Source organism: Cavia porcellus, unplaced genomic scaffold (assembly GCF_034190915.1).
Source record: "Cavia porcellus strain 051 isolate PalLab524CR breed Dunkin Hartley unplaced genomic scaffold, mCavPor4.1 scaffold_3, whole genome shotgun sequence".
Taxonomy (NCBI): domain Eukaryota; kingdom Metazoa; phylum Chordata; class Mammalia; order Rodentia; family Caviidae; genus Cavia; species Cavia porcellus.
In genome coordinates this window covers 78,056,835-78,077,916 of record NW_026947486.1, presented here as the reverse complement: position 1 = coordinate 78,077,916, position 21,082 = coordinate 78,056,835, and positions in this window count along the sequence as shown.

The window sequence follows — 21,082 nt, the reverse complement described above, 5'->3', positions numbered from 1 at the left end:
CTGTAATATTTGAGTCATTGTATGCCCTTTTTAGGTTGAGTAATGTAGCACAAAGATAGGCTGAAATCACCACAGTTTCAAAATTCATAGAGGTTCTATGTTGTCAATTATTTGGCAAACAGCTAATGGGCAGACTTTGCACAATAACTTGCTCACTAAGGGCATTTTCACTTCTCATAGAGCATCACTGCCTGCAAGATGAGAGATACAAGCAAGACAATATCTATAGACTTTAAGTACATGGCTTCCTTAGAAACTTTTTCAAGTTCTCATAGTTTTTTCTTATTTGACAGTTGAGAGGCAACACCACTACCGATAGGTGATGAGATTGCTTATCAAGAAGATTATTAGCAGCCATGTCACACTCATTTGGCAGAGTTTTCCTGGCAGATGTGAAAATCATCTGTATTATAGAGGTTATCAGTCAGCGGAATGTTCTCAGGGAACTGGATAGAAATCACATTGATGAATTAATCAAGAAAGACCCCTCAAAGATCATTCACCACCCATGAATACCCATGAAAAACTATTGGAAACAATGACCTAGAATCACTGCAGACATAAAATGGAAGGACCTTGTCATTTGCTTTGCAATACAAAACAAAACAACAACAACAAAAAAAAAAAAAAAAAAAAAAAAAAAAAAAAAAAAAAAAAAAAAAAAAACCACCCCAACTGTTTTACTAAAACACAAATTCATTTTGAAATAGTCTGTTAAACAGAAAATCTTAACCAAATCCCAGCGTCCAGATCTTAGGATAGAGTGTTGTTGGAAGCCCTGTTTACAATGCAGATTTAAAAGTTTGGCTTCCACTTTGGAGATTTGGGATTGCAATACTGAAACATTTAGGACATTGGCAACTCTTGCAGATGTACTAAAGTCCTTTTGCATAAAGGGATGTGCATGAATCTTTGGTGGCCCAAGGACAAAATGTTGTGCTTCTAATATAATATAATGTTGACAGACTTAATGCTGGTCCTTAAAGATTGTAAAGCTGTTGCAAAATGTTAAGAATAAGCTTGCACTGTATTTGGAAATCAGTATAAAGAAATGTGTCTACTTGCTAAGTTGACAAGGGGTGGATGCTATGGTTGATACACTGTGTCAAATTGCGAAGTTTAGAAGTTTAATTAAGACTCAACAGGGAGCCAGAATCATTACACTGTAAATATGCTCATCCAGTGCAAAAGGAGGACGCAGACATTTTGCCAGTGCTACATTCACGTTGGGAGGGGTAGCCTATATACAGTATAAAGGAAGAGAAGAGGCTTATTTCCCTATTTTTCTCTGACTGGTACCCTGAAGTGTTGCCCTTGTGCCGAGTTACCCTACCTTGGAGCCAGGTGATTATGCAGTGAAACTTCCACAAATAGTGAGCTAAATAAACCATTGCTTCTTCCTTTTTGAGTGTCAGGTGTTTTTTACAGCAACAAGAGAAAAGTAACCAACACACTATGTGAGAAATAACCAAGGAGACAGGTTTGGAGAGGGTGAGAAGTAAACAGGGATCTCCTGGGATAACCTGAGTATGTGAGGCTTGGGGAAGAAGTACCACAGGGACTGTATCCTATGGGTGGGAGGGCAAGTTTGGTGAGAAAAATCTTAACAGTGGATGGACCCATGGAAAATGACAGGTTAGTCTAGTGGTATGCTTGAAGTCTTGTTTTTTGCTGTTGTTAAATGCAGCTTATGAGTAATTCTTATAGATTTTGATATTCAATTTATTTTTGATTCCATTCTTGTCTCTGAATTAACTACTATAGCCAAGTAATATAGATGTTGCTGTTAATTGATTTTCCTTGTATGCCAATATATGAATTACTTGGGAGTAATAATGCAGATGCTTACTTATGAAAAACCAGGCACTGGGTCAAAGAAACTACAAATTTCAGGAAAAAACTCTCAAAGACACAAAAAATAAAACATGTCATGACAAGACAATTCAGGGCCTTGTAAACTTTCCAACTCCACCAAACCTAGCTCAGTAGGCATTGAGGAGCAATAAACCACACAGCATAAACGTATGAATGAATTTCAATACAGAACAGATAAATAAGATGCTTGACAAATTTAAAAAGATTGGATAATGGCACAAATCTGAAGAATTATAACTGAGTATAGAGAAGACACTAATAATATTCTACTGGAACTAGAAAAAAGAGATACAAAACATGAATGTGTTGAACAGAAATAATGAGTTCACAATAAAGCTCTGAAAAGAAACCCAGGGAATTAAAGTTATGATAGAAAGTGTTAGCCACAAAAGTGACAAATGTGAGGCACACTGTCAGATTTGGAGGGCAGGATAGTAGTCAGTGATCAATTAATGGGATATGCCATAAAAATATATGAAAAACAGCAAGATAATATTAACACTGGATCAAACAATACTAAATGACTCAAGAAAGACTAATATAAGAGAAAGAGAAAAATCAAATGATCACACAAAGGATATGAAACACCTGTTTACACAAGTTAAAGTAGAAAATTTTCCAAATATGGAAAAAAAGAGTTTAGTATACAGATAATTGAGGTGTACAGACCTCTAAATAGACATAAGAAAAAAAGTACTCCATCTAATAATTAAAACACTGTAAATCCAGAACACAGATTCCAAAAATGTGCTAGAGAAAAGTAATGAATCACCTATGAAGAAGAGTCATCAAGAGGCTGGGGCGGTAGCTCAGCAATACAAACATCTACCTGGCAAGTGCAAGGGAGTGAATTGAATCCTCGGTACCAAAAAAAAAAAAAAAAAAAAAAAAAAAAAGCCATCAAAATTACAACATATTCTTTAAGAAGTAAAAGAAAGATTGAAGGGAGGATAAGAAAATGGGGGAAAGAGGAACTGAGGTAAATCATGTATGGGTACAATGTCCCTATAATGAAAATGATCATTGTGTATATTTAAACTGTAACAATAAACTGTATTTAAAAAGAACATAGAAGCAAAGACATCTTTGGATGAAGTGCTTTAGGTGATGAAAGGAATCAACTTCCAATAGATTGTTATAACCTCCAAAATTACCTGAAAATTCTTAGAGAAATAAGACTTTTCAAAGACAGAGAACATACAAAATTGAAGACCACAAAACCAACATTTCAAAAATTCTCATGAAGATCCCAGAGGAGACAATGATGCTAACAGTCCAAAAGTTCCAAAGAAATCAATACAACAGCCACAACTTGCAATGAAGTAGGAGAGAAATAAGGAAAAAGAACAAAGACAATGAAATTACAGGAATGTCTGAACATATCAATTATAATAATCAATTTAAATGGACTTAATTCAACAACCAAAAGATACAAATCAGTAGGGTCAATCAAGAAAAAGAATCCAATGGTATATTGTATCCAAGAATCATGTTACCACAAAAAATGCCCATAAAGTAAAAATCGAAGATGGAAAAAAAGTCCCATGTGATTGGAGCCCGAAGGAGAAGAGGAGTTATTCTGCTTTCGGACAAAGTGGATTTAAAACCAAGAACAAATGGAGATATTCCCTATATATGAATTTTCAAATCTGAACCAAAAACACAATTTATTAACAGGGAATAAGTCTGAAGCCATAATAAAAATACTACCAACTAAGAAATGCCCAGGACTTGGTGGATTCATAGTCAGAATCTACAAGAATTTCAAGGAAGGTCTAACACCAGTATTTCTCTAACTCTTTGATTACATTTAGAAGAAAAGAAAATCCAACTTACAGTAAGAAATTAACATTTGCTGATCCCTAAACCAGGCAAAAATTCAAGGTAAAACTAAAAACTATAGGCCAATATCTCTAATGAACACAAAAGTCAAAATCCTTAACAAAATAGTGGCAAACAGAATGTAAAAAAAAAAAAATCATCCAAAACTTAATACACCATTACCAACCTGTCTGCATCCTAGGAATGCAAAGATGGTTGAATATATGGAAATCAATAAATATAATTCATCACAATAAGCATCAGCAAGGACAAAAATCACACGTCATCTCAAAACAAAGAGAATAAAATTTTGATACATCCAAAATCCATTCATGATAAAAAAATTGTTAAGAATATAATTATAGAAAGACTTCTTCTCAATCAGATAAAAGCCATTTATAACCAATCTAATCCTAACATCATAATAGAAAGAGACAAAAATGAAAGCTTTTCCTTTAAAATCAGGAAAAGGACAAAAATTTCCTTTATCATGTTTTATGTTTAATATAGTCATTGAAACATTAGCTAGACACTCAGGCAAGAGAAATAAACAAAAGTGATATTTACAGGAAACAACGAAGTCAAAGAATCAATATTTGTGGATGATATGATCCTTTACTTACAAGTACTTAAAACTCCACTAAAAGAAGCTTATAATTAACAACAAAATTCATTAATGTAGTAGAATAAAAATAAATACACAAAAATCAATAGCATTCCTTTGTACTAATAATGAATTTACTGAAAAAGAAAGTATGAAAAATAATATTCACAATAGCATCAAAAAATGAAGTATTTGGGAATTACCTTAATCACTTTATACAATGAAAATTACATCACTCTGCAAAAGAAAATCAAGAACATCAGAAAATGGAAAGAGTCTTGTGTTCTTGAATAGGCACATTCAACATAATCAAAACAGATATGCTTACAATACTGATGTACAGATTTAACATAATCCAGACATAACACCAGTGGCATTTCTCACATATTTGGAGAAAGCAATATTAAAGTTCATATAAACAAGAAGAGACCCACGACCGGTAACAAAAGCAAAGCAGGAGCCCTTGTAACCAGGACTTGAAGGTATGTTATAAAGTTACAGTGAATAAAATCATGTAGTACTGTAACAAGAAGAGACACGTGAAACAATGGAATCAAATAGAAGTGGAAACAATTTCATGCACACATAGCTATTTGATATCCGATAAAGGGGCAAAAAAAAAAAAAACAAAAAAAAACCCATGTACTTGAGGAAAGGCAGGCTCTTTAATAAATGGTGCTGGGAAAGCTGAGTCTAAACCCATATGTCTTAACATGCACTAAACTGAAATAGATCAAAGATCCAAATGTCAAAACAGAAACACGTACTGAAAAATACAGGTAAAATTTAGAGGCCCAGGCATAGGCAAAGACTTTTTGAACAAAAGCCAATGGCACAAGTAACAATACTGAGAGTCAACAAATGGAAGCATATCAAATTAAAAAGATTCTGCACAACAAAGGAAACAACCAATGGTGAAGAGACAACCTACAGAAGGAGAAAAAAATGACCATGTATTGCTCACATAGAAGTTTATAGCTAGGACATATAAATAATTCAAAATAAGTAGACTCACCCAAATAAAATATTCAATCAAAAATAGGCAGCTAAAATGCAGATGCTTTTCAGAAGTACAAGTAAACAATAAATACATGAAAAAAAATGTTCAACTTCACTGGACATTAGAAAAATTCAAATTAAAACTATAAATCTAAATTGAGATACTTTCTTGCCCTAGAAATAATGGCCAACATAAAAAAATCCAGTAGTAACATATATTTGTGAGGCAAAGTTCCACACTTTTTGTGGAAATATAAATTAGTACTACCACTATGAAATCAATGTGAGTTCTTAAATTAAAAATAAGTTCAATTTTATGCAGCTATCTTCTTTCTAGATATCTTCCCCAAAGAGTTGAAATTACTGTGTTACAGGAATGCATACATACCCATGTTTATAGTAGCAGAATTTATAATAGCAGTATCTTGAAAATGGTGTATATGTTTATCAGCAGGTGAATAGATAAGGAAAATATGGTATTTATACACCGTGGAGTAATGTTCTGCCACAAAGAGAGGTAAATTTCAGACATTCATAGGAAAGGGTTTAACTTAAGGACTTAGTTGTCTTAAATACCTTTTCATTGCTGTGGCAAAGTTTTTGACACCCATATGGTAAAAGAGGATTGGTTTATTTTGGCTCACAATTTGTAGAGCTTTCAGCCCATAGACAGATGGTGCCAAGGCAGGGTGTTATATCAGAGGAGCATGGCAGAGAACAGTGAACTCATGACATGGTGGTGAGAAGTACATTGGTAGAAATGAGGAGTTATATGTATAACATAACCTGATCCATTCAGTCAGCATACAATTGCAAGTCTGTGCCTGCGCTGGCCTCTAGATTCAACAGTGATTATATAAGTTTTCATTTTCCTCAAGTATATATATATACATTTTTGTTGGACCATACACACACACAAACATATATACACTTGCATATTGTTAGCTACATAGCAAAATAGATGATAGGTAAATAGGCAGTAGGGAGAATTTAAATAATTCCCCAAATTACCTACATGTTGTTTCAAAAAAAAAATATATATATATATATTCCTATGCATATACATATATATATATATATATATATATATATATATATATACACTAACTTGTTTCAGTTATGTTACTCATTTTTTAATTCATTGAAAAGAAAGTTTTGTACTCTCACCTGTTTTTTTCTACATTGTAAGAGAATATGTCTTGTGCTGTGGAACTATGAAAATGATGATCCTCACTGTATTAACAGTTCTTATTCTTGGTTATAAAATTTTGCTTCATTTTTTCATAAAATAAAAAGAAATTAGTAATACTAAAGTTATTAATAAAATGACACTAGTATTTGATTTTATTATTGAATATGCTTGGCTTACTACTAGGGATTTCTTTCTTATTGGTTCTAAGTTACTGTTTTTTCTGTTGTGCATCTAATGATATGTTTATCATATGGAAACATCCATATTTGAAATTTGAAACTACTTGAACATTTAAGACTTAATACATTTTTTAAAACATTTTTCATGGTAAGAATTCACTATTTGCATAATTAGTTCAAATATGTACTTATTACCAACTGTGTGCAAGTTTCTGTGCCAAGGCATATGATAATTATTTGGGGGATGGAAATGTTAATTAGCTTGATTTGATCATTTGAAATGTATAAAGACATTGAAACATCATATATTATCCCATTAATATATATGCATATATATAATTAATATTTTAATTAAATGAAATAAAATGTATATATTATATAACACTTGAAAACAGAAAAATAAGAGAATAAAAATTAAGAGAATAAAAATTCAAGTCCATACAAGCTTTTCATAAATAGATTAAAATAGTATTATAAGTAGGTTAATATGATTATTAAAAATATAACAATCGTGCTTTACACACTAATAGGAAGAATCATTGAACATAATCTGATCCATTCATTCAGCATACAATTGCAAGTCTGTGCCTGTGTTGGCCTCTAGATTCAACAGTGATTAAAAACAGATACAGTCACCCTTCCCATGAAGTTTCCGTTATGAAAGAGGCATCATAAATTTGAGAGTTTTATAATAATTTAATTACAATCCCCTCTCCATTGTAGTGATTCATAAAAAAGTAACACTACTAACAATCAATGCATTTTAGGCTATATGAGATATGCCAGATAAATACAATAATAATCACAAAATTCAGTGTGTAATAAAAAGGGGGATTGGAGCAATAGGGTGAGCTATACAAATTGGAAGAGCTGTTTTAGGAAAGAAAAATGACTCTGAGAAGGTCACATGGAACCTGGATCATAAAGAACGGGAAAGTGATAGTCATGTAAATAATTTTAAAATGTGAGCAACTTTATATTTTTAAACTGGGGCCTGCATTATTTGTATAGTTAAAATATAGTTAACCAGTACTTCATTAAAATATAACCTCTCCATACTCACTAACTTGCTTTCAGTCTTTATTATCATAAAAATATAATAAAATGAGCATGTAAAAATGATGACATTATGTCTAATGTCATCAGCAAACCTGAGAGGTCATCCAAATCTCAGATTTTTGGGGGCTTAGAGTGTTACTCCAAGAGCTTCATGAGAACATGAAAATTATGCTTATGGCTTTTAAAATTAAATATACTACAATTGGCTGTATAGTTCATTCATAATATGTGCCTTTGGATCAAGCTGAGAGGCTTCATATTCTTTTGATGCCTGGCATGTAATTGAGTTGTGGCATTACCTTGGGGGAATAATCAAATATTTTAGAAGAGTCAGGAAATTTAGAAAGTAAGCTTCAATTTATGTTATTTTATTTTGTGGTTTCTCAATACTGTGAAGTGATGCTGCAGATTTAGAATGCAGAACTTCTGACATTAAATTTTTGTGACTAAGCATTGAAAAGAATTCCTGAGAATGATTTTTGTACAATGTCAGTCTACTGCTCACAATTGTTCTTATACAGTTACTATTCACAAGACAGTGAGTTACAGTGATTTGCAAGGATTCTAGGTATGACTTGAAAATATTTCTAGTGAACTTGATTCCTAAGTGTCGCATTTTTAGATACTATTTTGAAGTGGGTGCCTTCCCTAATTTCTCTTTCAGTTAGTTTGTTGTTTGTGTGCCGGAAAGTCATTGATTTTTGAGTGTTGAGTTTACATCCTACTATACTATCTAATTTGAATATTCTTCAAATTAATTGAAGGTTTTGGGATCTTCTAAGTAGAGAATCATGCCATTTATAAATGATAATGTTAACTTTTTCTCTTATCTTTATTCAATACATTTTTCTCTTGTCTAATTACTCTGTCTAATGTTTCCAGAACTATATTGACTAGGAATGGTGATAATGGACATCTTTGTCTTTTTCCTGATTTTAGAGTGAAAAACTTTTAATTATTGACCATTTTATATAATGTTAGTTGTTCCTTCATCATAGATGGCTGCTATGAAATTGAGCTAGGAACATTTATCCAAATTTTCTGTATTTTTTTAAAGTATATGTGTTTTCAAAAGCTTTTTGTGTATCGATTGGGACGAACATGTGATTTTTGTCTTTGATTCTCTTATTATGGTATAATACATTTCTTGTTTTGCATATGTTGAACCATCACTATGTTTCTTGGATGAATCATACTTGATTATGATACATAATCTTGAAATTTTTGCTGTCTTCTGTTTGCAAGTATCTTATTCAGGACTTTTGTATCAAGGTTCATTTGGGAGAATGGTCTTTAGTTTTCTTTTTTGGTTGAGTTCTTCACTTTTTTTTTCAGAATCAAGGTCATACTTGCTTCCATGAATGATTTTGGAATTACTACTACCCTTTAAATTTCTTTAAAGATTTGGAGTATTGGTGGCATTATTTTTTCTCTAAATTTCTTATAGAATTCTATGGTGAATACATTAGAACCTGAGCTATTCTTTGTTAGTAAATTTTTAATTACATTTTCAACTTCATTGTTTGAGATTATTTAGAATTTTTAAATCTTCTTGATTTAGTTTTGACAATTTGATTGTATCTAGGAACCTCTTGATTTCTTCTGCGTTTTTCACCTTATTGGAGTACAAGTTTTAAATAGGGATTGATGAGCTACTGAATTTCCATGGGATCCTTTGTGATTTTGCCCTCTTTAATTCCTAATTTCATGACTTCTTATTTTTCTTTCACTTTTTGATGAAGTTGACTAGTAATAATTTATCAAATTTATTTATTTTTCAAGGACCAACTTTTCAATTTATTGATTACTTATATTGTTTTCTTAGTCTACTGAATTAATTTATACCATAATATTTATAAATTCTGCCCTCCGGTTTCCTGCTGGGATCAGCGAGTGGGGCCTAGGCACGGGAATCCCTCCCCAGTCTGGGGGAACTCGCTTTGTTGCCTGGGGACCAGCCAGCAGTTTCTCGCCAGAACCAGTGAGGGGGGCCTAGACGGGGAATCTCGCCCCAGTACCCAGTATGGGGGAACTCTCTTCATCACCTGGGGACCAACCCACGGTTTCCTGCCTGGAGCAGCAAATCGGGTAGGCACGGAATCCTGCCCCAGTCTGGGGAGTTCTCTTCCTCACCTGGGAGCCAGGCCATGGTTCCCTGCCTGGCCTAGCAAGTGGGGCTGCAGAGCAGAAGCCAGTCCCAGGCTGGGGGAACTCTCTCCCTCACCTGGAGCAACACTTGAAGCTCGAAAATACAGGAAAACGACAAAATGAAAGACCAAAATGCAACATCGAACATCCAGCCCATCCCAAGAAAGACTAGGAACTATGTACGTAGAAGAAAACATTTACCACATACCTGAAATACCTGAAATAATAGTAACTGAAATAAAGAACCAACTCTGAGAAGCCTTAAAGGAATTCAAACTAGAAATAATCTCTCAGGTAAAAGAAGAAATGATAAAAGAAAAGAAGGAGATACTGAACATATCTAAAGAAGACGCAGTAAAAAACTGGAGGACCTAAACAAAAAGATCGAATCCCTGGATGAACAATATAAGAAACAAACAGAATACCTAAAGCAGATGCAAAGAGATATATAGGAAATCAAAAACTCCATTGAAAGTTGTAAAAACCGCCTCAATGAATGTGAAGATAGAATCTCAGACATCGAAGACAAGATTGCAGCCAGTGAACAGGAAAGGAAAGATCTTTTAAAAATAACAAGAAATCAGGAAATAACAATTCAACATCAGCAAGATGACGCAAAGTGGAACAACATGAGTTTGATAGGGATAAATGAAAAAGAAGGGGACAACATAAAGGATATCAAGAGGATATTTAGAGAAGTAATAGCTGAAAATTTCCCCAACACAAGATTGGAAATTGAAAACAAGATCAGTGAAGCATATAGAACTCCAAATAGCCATAACCAAAATAAAACTACACCCAGATACATAGTAATGGCCATCCCAGAAATCAAACAAAAGAATAGAATATTAAAAGCTGTAAGAGAGAAAAGACAGATCACCTATAAAGGAAAACCAATCAGAATCACAGCAGACTTCTCAGCACAGACAATAAAGTCAAGAAGAGCATGGAGTGAAGTATTTCAGATCCTAAAGGAAAATGATTTATAACCTAGGCTGATGTACCCTGTAAAACTGTCCTTCAAAATCAATGGAGAAATAAGATACTTGCATGAAAAAGAACAGCTGAAAAACTACATGATCACCAAATCAACTCTGCAAAGAATACTGAAAGACAGCCTAGATACATTTAGGAAAAAAACACTAAACAGAGCAGACAATTAAACAGAGCAAAAAGATAAAGATGCAACAGCACCAAGATAACATGTCAACAATAAACCAATATATAACAGTTCTAACTATTAATGTAAATGGTCTCAATACATCAATTAAAAGAAACATACTGGCAGAATGGATCAAGAAACAAAATCCAACCACATGTTGTCTACAAGAAACCCATCAAACCCAAATACTCACAGAATTAAAGTCAAAGGATGAAAAAGAATACTTCATCCAACAGGAACCCCCTAAAATCGGGGGTAACTATTCTGTTTGCAGACAATCTGAATTTCAAGCCAATAATGATCAGAAGGGATAAAGAAGGTCGCTACATACTGGTTAGGGGAAAACTTCAAGAGGAAGAGATAACTATCTTAAATATACATACACCAAATACCAGAGCACCCAGTTATACAAAACAAGTACTAACAGAAATGAAAAATCAAATTAGCAGTAAAACAATTCTAACAGGAGATCTGAACACACCATTGACACCAATGGACAGATCAACCAGACAGAAAGTCAGCAAAGAAATAAAAGAACTAAAAGAACTAAATCAAACCTGTGAACAAATGGACTTAATAGACATATACAGAGTATACCACCCAAAAACAACAGAATACACATTGTTCCCAGCAGTACATGGATCGTTATCTAAAAGAGACCATTTATTAATTCACAGAACATATTTAAATGAATGCAAAAGTGTCGAAATTATTCCTTGCATGCTATGTACCATAACGCTATGAAATTATAAATTAATGATAAAAGATACTGCAAAAATCCCACAAACACATGGAAACTGAATAACACACTCTTGAGTAATCAGTGGGTCACAGAGAAAATTAAAGAAGAAATTAAACAATACCTACAAACCTATACAGGGAAAATTATAGCACACTGAAAAAAGAAATTGAAAATGATCTCTGAAAATGGAAAGACATCCCTTGCTCATGATTAGGAAGAATAAATATTGTGAAAATAGCCATTCTTCCCAAACTGTTATACAGATTCAATGCAATACTAATAAAAGTACCATCAACATACCTCATAGAACTCGAGAAGTCACTCCTAAAATTCATCTGGAGCAAAAAGAGACCTAGAATAGCAAGGACAGTTCTAAGCAGCAAAGGCAAGGCAGGAGATATCACAATCCCTGACTAGAAGTTGTACTACAAGGCAACTGTAGTAAAATCAGCATGGTACTGGAACAAATACAGAGCCGAAGATCGGCGGAATAGATTAGAAGATACAACCACAATTACAAACACACTCAACCACCTTATCTTTGATAAAGGGGCCAAACATGTTCACTGGAAGAATGACAGTCTCTTTAATAATGGTGTTGGAAAAACTGGTTCTCCATATGTTGAAAACTAAAACTAGTCCCATGCCTATCACCATGAACTAAAATAAAATTTAAATGGATCAAAGATCTAAACATTAAAACAGAAACACTAAATCTATTGGAAGACAAATTGGGTAAAAACCTTGAAGACATAGGATTAGGTAAACAGTTCATGAACAGGACTCAAACCGCATGGGAAATACTTCCCAGAGTCAATAACTGTGATTGCCTCTTATTAAAAAGTTTCTGCACATCAAAAGAAATCTCCAGCAGAGTGAAAAGGAAACCCACAAACTGTGAAAAACATCTTAGTGAACTGCCTCTCAGACAAAGGACTTCTATCTAAAACATATAAAGAATTTTAAAAAAAATCAGACCCCCAAAATTCAAAGGCCCAATTCAAAAATGGGCATATGAGATGAATAAACAATTTTCAGATGAAGAAATACAAATGGCAAATAAACACATGAAAAAATGTTCACCTTCACTGGTCATTAGAGTAATGCAAATTAAAACTACACTGAGATTTCATCTCACTCCTGAAAGAATGGCCAAGATCAAGAAAACCTCTAACAACAAATGCTGGAGAGGCTGTGGGGAAAAAGGAACTCTCCTGCACTGTTGGTGAGAGTGTAGACTAGTGCAACCATTGTGGAGGTCAGTCTTGAGATTTCTCAGAAAACTGTGACTGGAAGCACCATTTGACCCAGCTATTCCACTTGTAGACATATTCCCAGAAGAGCTGAAAGCATCATACCACAATGATATATGTGCACCCATGTTTATAGCAGAACAAGTTGTGATAGCCATATCTTGGAAACAATATAAGTGTCCATCAACTGAAGAATGAATAAAAAGTTGTGGTATTTTTATACAGTGGAGTACTACTCAGCTATAAAGAATGATCACAATGAGATATTTATAAATAAATGGATGCATCTTGAGGCCATACTCATAAGTGAAATAAATCATACTCACATGTATAAATACTGAATAGTTTCCCTAGTGTAAGAAATGATAAGAATATATGAAAGTATGTGGTAATCATGATTCTCAATCATATTGGTTTGAATCCATATAATATTATCACTCATTAATTGCAATGGTTTTAACCTAGGTAGTTTGATTTTATTATCGGTTATAGCACAAACAACTATTCTGAAGAAAACAACACATCATAAAAGCTAGTGCTCATATAACATCATCTTGTTCTGAAGTCCCATCAAGCTGTTGTACATCTCCTTCCACTAGTTGTGACATGTGGTATCTTACTATATTTTACTATATGTGATAGTATAAGCAAAATTTTTATAGGCAAAGAGATAATATAGAAACCGTTGTTTATTTTCTGTTAACTGGTTCTAAATGCCCTGTAACTTCTTCATTCTCTTGAATAGCTTCAGACTGTCTTGATAAGCTTGATGCTATAGTATATGAAGTTATACTCAAATAATACAAGGAAGAAGGCACTATGGTGACTACTGTTATGTAGATTATCTGGGGGTGAAACACAATGATGCTTAAATTGTTCAGTTCTGACCTGTTTTGTTCTAATACAATGTCCTCTTTTATCTCAATCTCCACCCTTGTTTAAATTAATCTGGTTTTTTCTTACATTTTTTTCAATTATGGGAAAACTAAATTTAAAAAATATTGGGATATATTATAGTAACTTTTTTGTTTTCCTGTTCTGTTAACCTGATATGAACCCCAGTATTGCTCTCCCCATCTTGTTCTGTCAGATTTTACTATATTCTATTTTGTTTGATAGTATCAAGTTTGAGGGTATAGGCAACCATTTTGAAGGCCATCTAAGAAATCATGATGCCCATTATGGTATGACTATTATCTTCTTTTGAAGTCCTGTAAGGTCTCCAGTATAGGTTTTATTTGTCTTGTACTGTACTGTTTTGATCAATTCTATTATACCAGATGATATAGGCAACTCTTTTTAAAAATAGCAAGAGGCACATGGTACCCATTTTTGATCACCTGATATTCTATTTTTGCATCTATTACTATGCCCACCCTTCTGTTCTGACTCTGTTTTGTTTAGTCACGTTAGGTTTTATTCTTTTCAAAAAAAGTAATAAGAACTGTGGGAGTAAAAAAAAAACCCAAAAAGTGTAACTGTTATTAAAAAGAGAAGAAAGGAAGGTGGTCTAAGGGATATAACTGCATGTGTGTTTGAGTGTGTAGGATGGAAATCCATATTACTGAGCTTTTTCTGGATCATTGAATGGCACTGTCTGCAATCTCATTGTATGAATGTACACTTTATATGCTTTAATTTTATAATTTGGACAACTGTTTCTAAAATGACAATATGTAACCTATTAGCTAGTGATATCTTACTGTATTTTTTTCTTGAAATTCTGTATTATTTGTACCCTTTTACTGCTGTATTATTTTTTCTTTTTAAATAAAAAAAGTTCTGCCCTCATGTGAGTTTTAAGTTTAATTTGTGCTTTTCCTGAAAGTTTGAGATTCAATATCAGGTTGTTTACTTGAGCTCATTCTGTTTTCCTGATTTGTGAGGTCATTGCTATCAATTTTCCTTTTAGGACTGCTTTCTTTACGTCCCATAAATTTTGGTACATTGTATTGGCATTATTTTTAATTGTATACATTGTCTAATTTCATCTTTAGTTTTCTCTGTGATGTGTTTGTTGCTAAGAAATTAGTGTTTAATTTCCAAGTATTAATGTACTTTTTGTGTTTTCCTTTGATGTTGATTTTGAGTTTAATTTTGCTATAGTCAGATAGTATACAAGGGATGATTGAAATTCCTCTACAAATACTTAAACATGCTTTTGCAGCTAGCATATGGTTTACTTTGGATAAGGACCATACCTTGTCCAACTGAGAATGTGTATCCTGATGTTTTCAGGTAGAACACTGTACAGACATCTTCCAAGTCCATTTGTTCATTTTCTTGGTTTAGTTCTAATATTTCTTTGTGTTTTTTTTTGTCTATTTTATCTATCTAGTTGTAAGAGTGGGGTATTAAAATTCCCCACTATAATTGTTTCAGTGATTATTTATTTTTACATGTCTGTTAATATTTGTTTTATGTAATTGAGTGACTCTGTGGCGCATAAATACTTAGGAACGCTATCTCTTATTCTTGGAGCTTTTTCTTAACAAGTGTGTAGTGAACTTTTTGTATCTTTTTATCAGGTTTGCATTGATTTCTAATAGAATAGTTTTCCCCACTTATTTTCTGGATTCCTGTGGCATGGAACGTTGTTTTCCATCCTTTGACTTTCAATCTTCTAAATTTCTTTTTGGGTTAAATGTGTTTCTTTAGTGCAGAATAGTTTGTATCTTGCTTCTTGATTTATTCTCTTAGTCTGTTTCTTCTGTTTGTTAAGTTGAGGCAGTTTATGTTGATGGTTATAATTGCTATGTAGTGGATATTCTTTTTCATGTTGCTTTCCTTTTGTTTGTTCTCTGTATTTCTCCTCTGTTTAACTGATTCCCTTGCCTGGAAATTTCAATCTATTAGGGTTCATGTATTTGTGGTTTTCATTATCTCTTTCTAGTATGTCCTTCAGAGAATTCTGTAGTGCTTATTTGGTGGTCATAAATTTCTTTAGTTGTTCTTTGTCATGGAAGAGTCTTAAGTCTCCAAATTTGATAGGTAGTTTTGCAGGTACATCAGTCAGTGTTGAAGGTTGTTTTCATTCAGGGATTAAAAATCTTCAGTACAAGATCTCTTTTATTTGAAGGTTTGCGTTGAAAAATCTGCTGTAATTCGGATGGGCTTTTTTTTAATAGGTGATTTGTTTCTTTTCTCTAGCTGTTTTTAATATTCTGATCTTGTGATGAATTTCTGGAATCGTTATTATTATATTCATTTTTGTACACTTTATTTGTCATGGGTATTTAGATTTGTAGATCATTTATTTTTGTCAAAATCTTTATCCATACTTGGCAATTTTTCTGTCATAATTTCTAAGAAAATGTTCTTAATAGCTTTTGCACTGTCTCCAACTTTCTCACTGATTCCAATCATTATTATATTGTTATTTTTGCTTCATCCTACAGCTGTTGAATTGAGTTTTCATGGTTTCTTGTGATTTTAAGGCATCTTTCTTTTTATGGTTACTATATATGTTTATGTCTTCTAGATCTGATATTCTATTCTTGCCTTCATTCAATCTTATGTATTTACATTTGATGGGAGTTTCAAAGTCTTGCATTGCTGTTCGGACCTGTTTCATTGATTCTGTCACTGTCTGCATTTAGTATTCATGTTTTCCTGAGATCCTCTATTTGATAGCCTTTTTTTTTTTGCAGTTTAGATATTATTTTACCTATGACATTTTCCAGTTGTCTTTTTCAATGCTGCTTCTATCATTTCAGAGAATTCCATTTTTTGACCTTTGATTTCTTCAGCCTCTTTTTCTTCTGGACTTTTCCTGGGTGGAATGGGTGTTCAAGATTCAATTTTACTTCTTCATCTTTTCATTTTATATTTTCTATTGTGTGTGTGTGTGTGTGTGTGTGTGTGTGTGTGTGTGTCTGTAGATTTCTTGTATTAGACAGTGCTATCACTGTTGTCAAGGCCTTCCTAGTAAGTTCTCATTTCCTCTAGGTATCTTCTAGATGTGTGTGGTTCTTGAGCTTTATGTTTATCCCTAGAACTTACCTTCCCAATATATGAAGACTGAGGAGATGTTATTTGACTTAGGGCCTATTTTTTTGTATTAGACTACAGTAATGGTTATGACCCCTTACAGTCACAATATTTTCACTCCTTTCACCAGCAGTGCCATCCCAAGTTGATGGAGGAAGGGAGGAGTGTATTTAGACTCCTCTCATTACCTCAAACCCCCAGGGCAGTGGAAGCAAAAAGGATTGTCAGGTCTCACTCTTTTTACTGGCACCGTTGTCCTGGAGCATGGAGGAAAAAAGAAAAATAACTTACACTCCTCCTTCCAGTACCACCATCACAAGGCAATGGAGGATTAATAATGAACTTTCTTGCTGTCACCACCATCTCAGGGCAATATCTATTTTTACTTTTTATCTTTTTATTTCTATATTTGGCCAAGTTTGTTTTGCAGAAGTAGTTCTTCCCTTACAACTTCACCTTTATATTTGGAGTAAACTTTTGGCACCATTTTTGGCTTACTTAATCTAATTCTTTGAGAAAATAAAGACCTGGAATATTTTTTTTGTTGAGCTAACTTAAAGAACACAAAAACATTGTTAATAGTGCTAACTTTCTTGATAAATATAATCTAAAAGACACTGGGGCCTGGGCAAACTAGTATTATCTGTACAAACTGTTTCAAGCACATATGGTAAGTCAGCTCTTCCTTGGAATGCTAGTCATAAAATGCAACACAGCAAGCCTATGATGTTGCTGTTTACATAGCTTAATATATAAAACCTCTCCCTCTATGGTAACCAGAAACAGAATAGAGCACTGTGGGAAGGATAAGTTTTATGCTCCAGATGACTGAAAGTAGACATGTTGAACATAATCTGGGGATTTTCCTGTCCATCTTGCTGTTACTGTCCTCTGGTGATATTCTACCCAGCCTTCTGCTACTGTATCTTTTGGTTATTCACTAGTCCAATTGCTTACCATTAGACATTCTGAATATATTTTGATGACTTCCTGTCCTACCGACCACCACTGGACCCTACTCTATCCTTCTGGCTTAGTAAATCTTGGTTAACTTTGTCCTTTCCTATTAGTACCACTTAGTAAGTCTTAATAAACGTTGTGTTTCACGAGTCATATTGAGTTTTTTTTTTCAATATCTAGACAACTGAATTCATAGCTCTGGTAAAACAGAGCTGGGGTTGGGACATTAGCATTTTCTGATTTCCGTGGTACTATTACTGCTTTCAAAATACCAACATAACATTTCTGATTAAGACTTTACGTAGAGATGTGTACAGTCACCTTTCAAGATCACTGTGGATTCTATTAGAATGCAGTGAGAGATGTCACTGAAATTGTCAGCAACATTAGCTCTCTATCTTAAACATTATTTCTAGGGAACTCAGAATTAGAAGGCACCTCAAATGCTTGTTGCCTTTATTCTCTATGTAATTGCTAAAATAGCTTGCTAATATTTTTGTGTTCTTATTATGCACTAAACGCCATGGAAGGTGCTATTTGTATGTACATTATTTCAAATAATCTTCACAATAACTAATATTTCATTTACTATCATCGTTTTGTATTTATTGAGAGAGTACTAACCCTTAGAATAATGAATTACTTTGACTAAAGCTATACACTTTTTAAATGGCATAGCTGGCATCTTAAAGCAAAACTCTCTGGTTTCGATGCCCATGTGTTCTACGATGATGCTCAAAGGTTACTGACCTGCATTTTCTGGATTAATGCTTTCAATTCTTACCTTCTTTTCATCATTTTTCGGGTACAGACTTAGCCTTGGGGTCTGTAAGTTGTTTTATTAGCTATCCAACTGAGCTGAGAGGATTTTATCTTCAGACACAATATGTTAGTCCTGCACACATGTCCTAACCTGACTGGCTGTCCTGGTTCTCTCTCCACTAGAGGGGCAAATGCAATTAGCATTTTATCATACAATGACCATCTTCTCACAAATGACTTTTATAAGTTTAAGTGCCAAAGATACTTTAAAAACCAGCATTCAGTAACCAGGGAGATATTTGAGAACTCTGATGCTCTGTGTTAATGCCATCATGTCTAAATATGTAAGTAGAAGAAGGCTGAGTTTATCATTTCCTCATTAGGTGGGCATGAGAGAAATTTCCTGCTTGTTCACAAGGAAAGCAACTACATATAGAAACTACTTCCCACTCTAGTTCTCATATTTTTTTTATCCTTTGCTCACAGATCTTTTTTGGACTGATGAGAAATTCTTCATTTTGTGACCAAGAACACATTTCATCAAGAATGATCTTGGCAAAGGCATTTTATCAAACGGTAGCTGATTTGACCTTCAAGCATGAGGGAAAATCATTTAGTTTAAGAACATATCAATAAGCAGTACATCTAGACCTTGTGCATTTAATAGCATCTGTCACACATTTTCCCTCAAGAATTTGCTGACCTTCATGTAAGAAGATGTTCTCTAAAACATAGAGGTCCTGTTTATCACATTGTTTCAAAATGTTTGATAGCTATCTCTTTTCACTAACTCATAAATTAGGTAAACAATTAGTACTAGCAATAGTGAAGTTCCTAAGCTCACCCCTTGTATTGTGCTAAACACATTCCCTCAAGTCATTTTTAAAATTTCCAAATATTGGCAGAAATATTACTGTCCCTAAGAAGACAAATATATTTCTGATACAGCATTGATCTTATCTTTCTTTTATCTCAGATGTCAATAAAAGCAAGTCATTTCTGAAATGTTAAATATTTAACAATACATAGTAATAGATCAATTATTTTATTTGGTATACTATGTGCAAAATTATATGGGATTTTTACATTTTACAATCTTTAATTATAGATTGTGATAATGAGTTATCTTTGGAACCTAGGGTTTTTTTTCTGATTAGCTTCATATTGTTGAAGGAGGCGATTTTGAACTCTTATAACAAAGATAATATTTTTTTCCTAAAGGAAACTAAGATAGTTTATTGATTTACACATGGAAAATTAAAGTCACAAATTATTTGTATCAAAATAATTATACTGAAATGTAAAAATTAAAAAGGAATAATCTTCAAATTGCAATATGCAATGAGGTCATATTTTCAATTTTTGATTAATAGATTAAAAAGTTTGGTGAGATTTGCAGCATTTCTGTAAGACATATCAATAATTTCAACTAGACTATCCAATGAAAAAAGGCATAGTCATAATTTCTAATTTAAAGCAAATAACACAAATAAAGTCTGCAAAGGTTGAAAACTTATTACTTTTCCATTGAATATAACATCCATATTTTAGGGAATAAGAATTATGAGAGTTTTCACGTTTTAAAATATTTTAACATTTCAGTGTTTGTTAAGAATTCTGAAGCTGTACAGCTTTCCAATCTCTGTCACTATGATAGAACCTGGAGATGTGCCAAAAGACAGAACAGATGGTACACTGGAGGAGTTTGAATACTGAAAAGTCTTATAGAATATAAAAGCATTTTATGAGTCTACTATGAATCATCTGAAAAGGCAATTAATTTTCATTTATCTCAAAGTGTATGTAAATATAGTGAACTTCTATTTAATATCATTTTGCTAAATATTCTTCCAAAATAAATTCAGAAAATCAATGTAGATATTTATACTCAAATAAAAGCCAAGCCATTAAATTAGGTTACATTAAATTCTCCATCCAACTTGAGAATATTTTCACCATTCCATTATACTACTTTGGAAGATGATTCATTGCATTGTATTTTGTAGTTTTCTTGCAAACTCCTTCATTTCTCAGCTGCATGTCAAGTTTTATTTTTCATGAATATCTTAAACAGGAAAAACATTCAAGGCAAATTTTTCTTAGAAATGATGGAAGCCAATTGGTATGCTTCCACTGTAACTGAAATCATGGGTTATGTGTCTGAAGCATTCAAAACTTTATGGCATTGATTTTATATGGCTAAATTTATAGAGCAATGTAGACTCCTGGGATGTATCTAAATCACTCAAGGACGTCTTAAAATGCAGATAGTTGGAGTACACTCTCAGGGATTTCTTTTCATTAGGGTTAAGATTGATCTAGTAGATCTTTATATC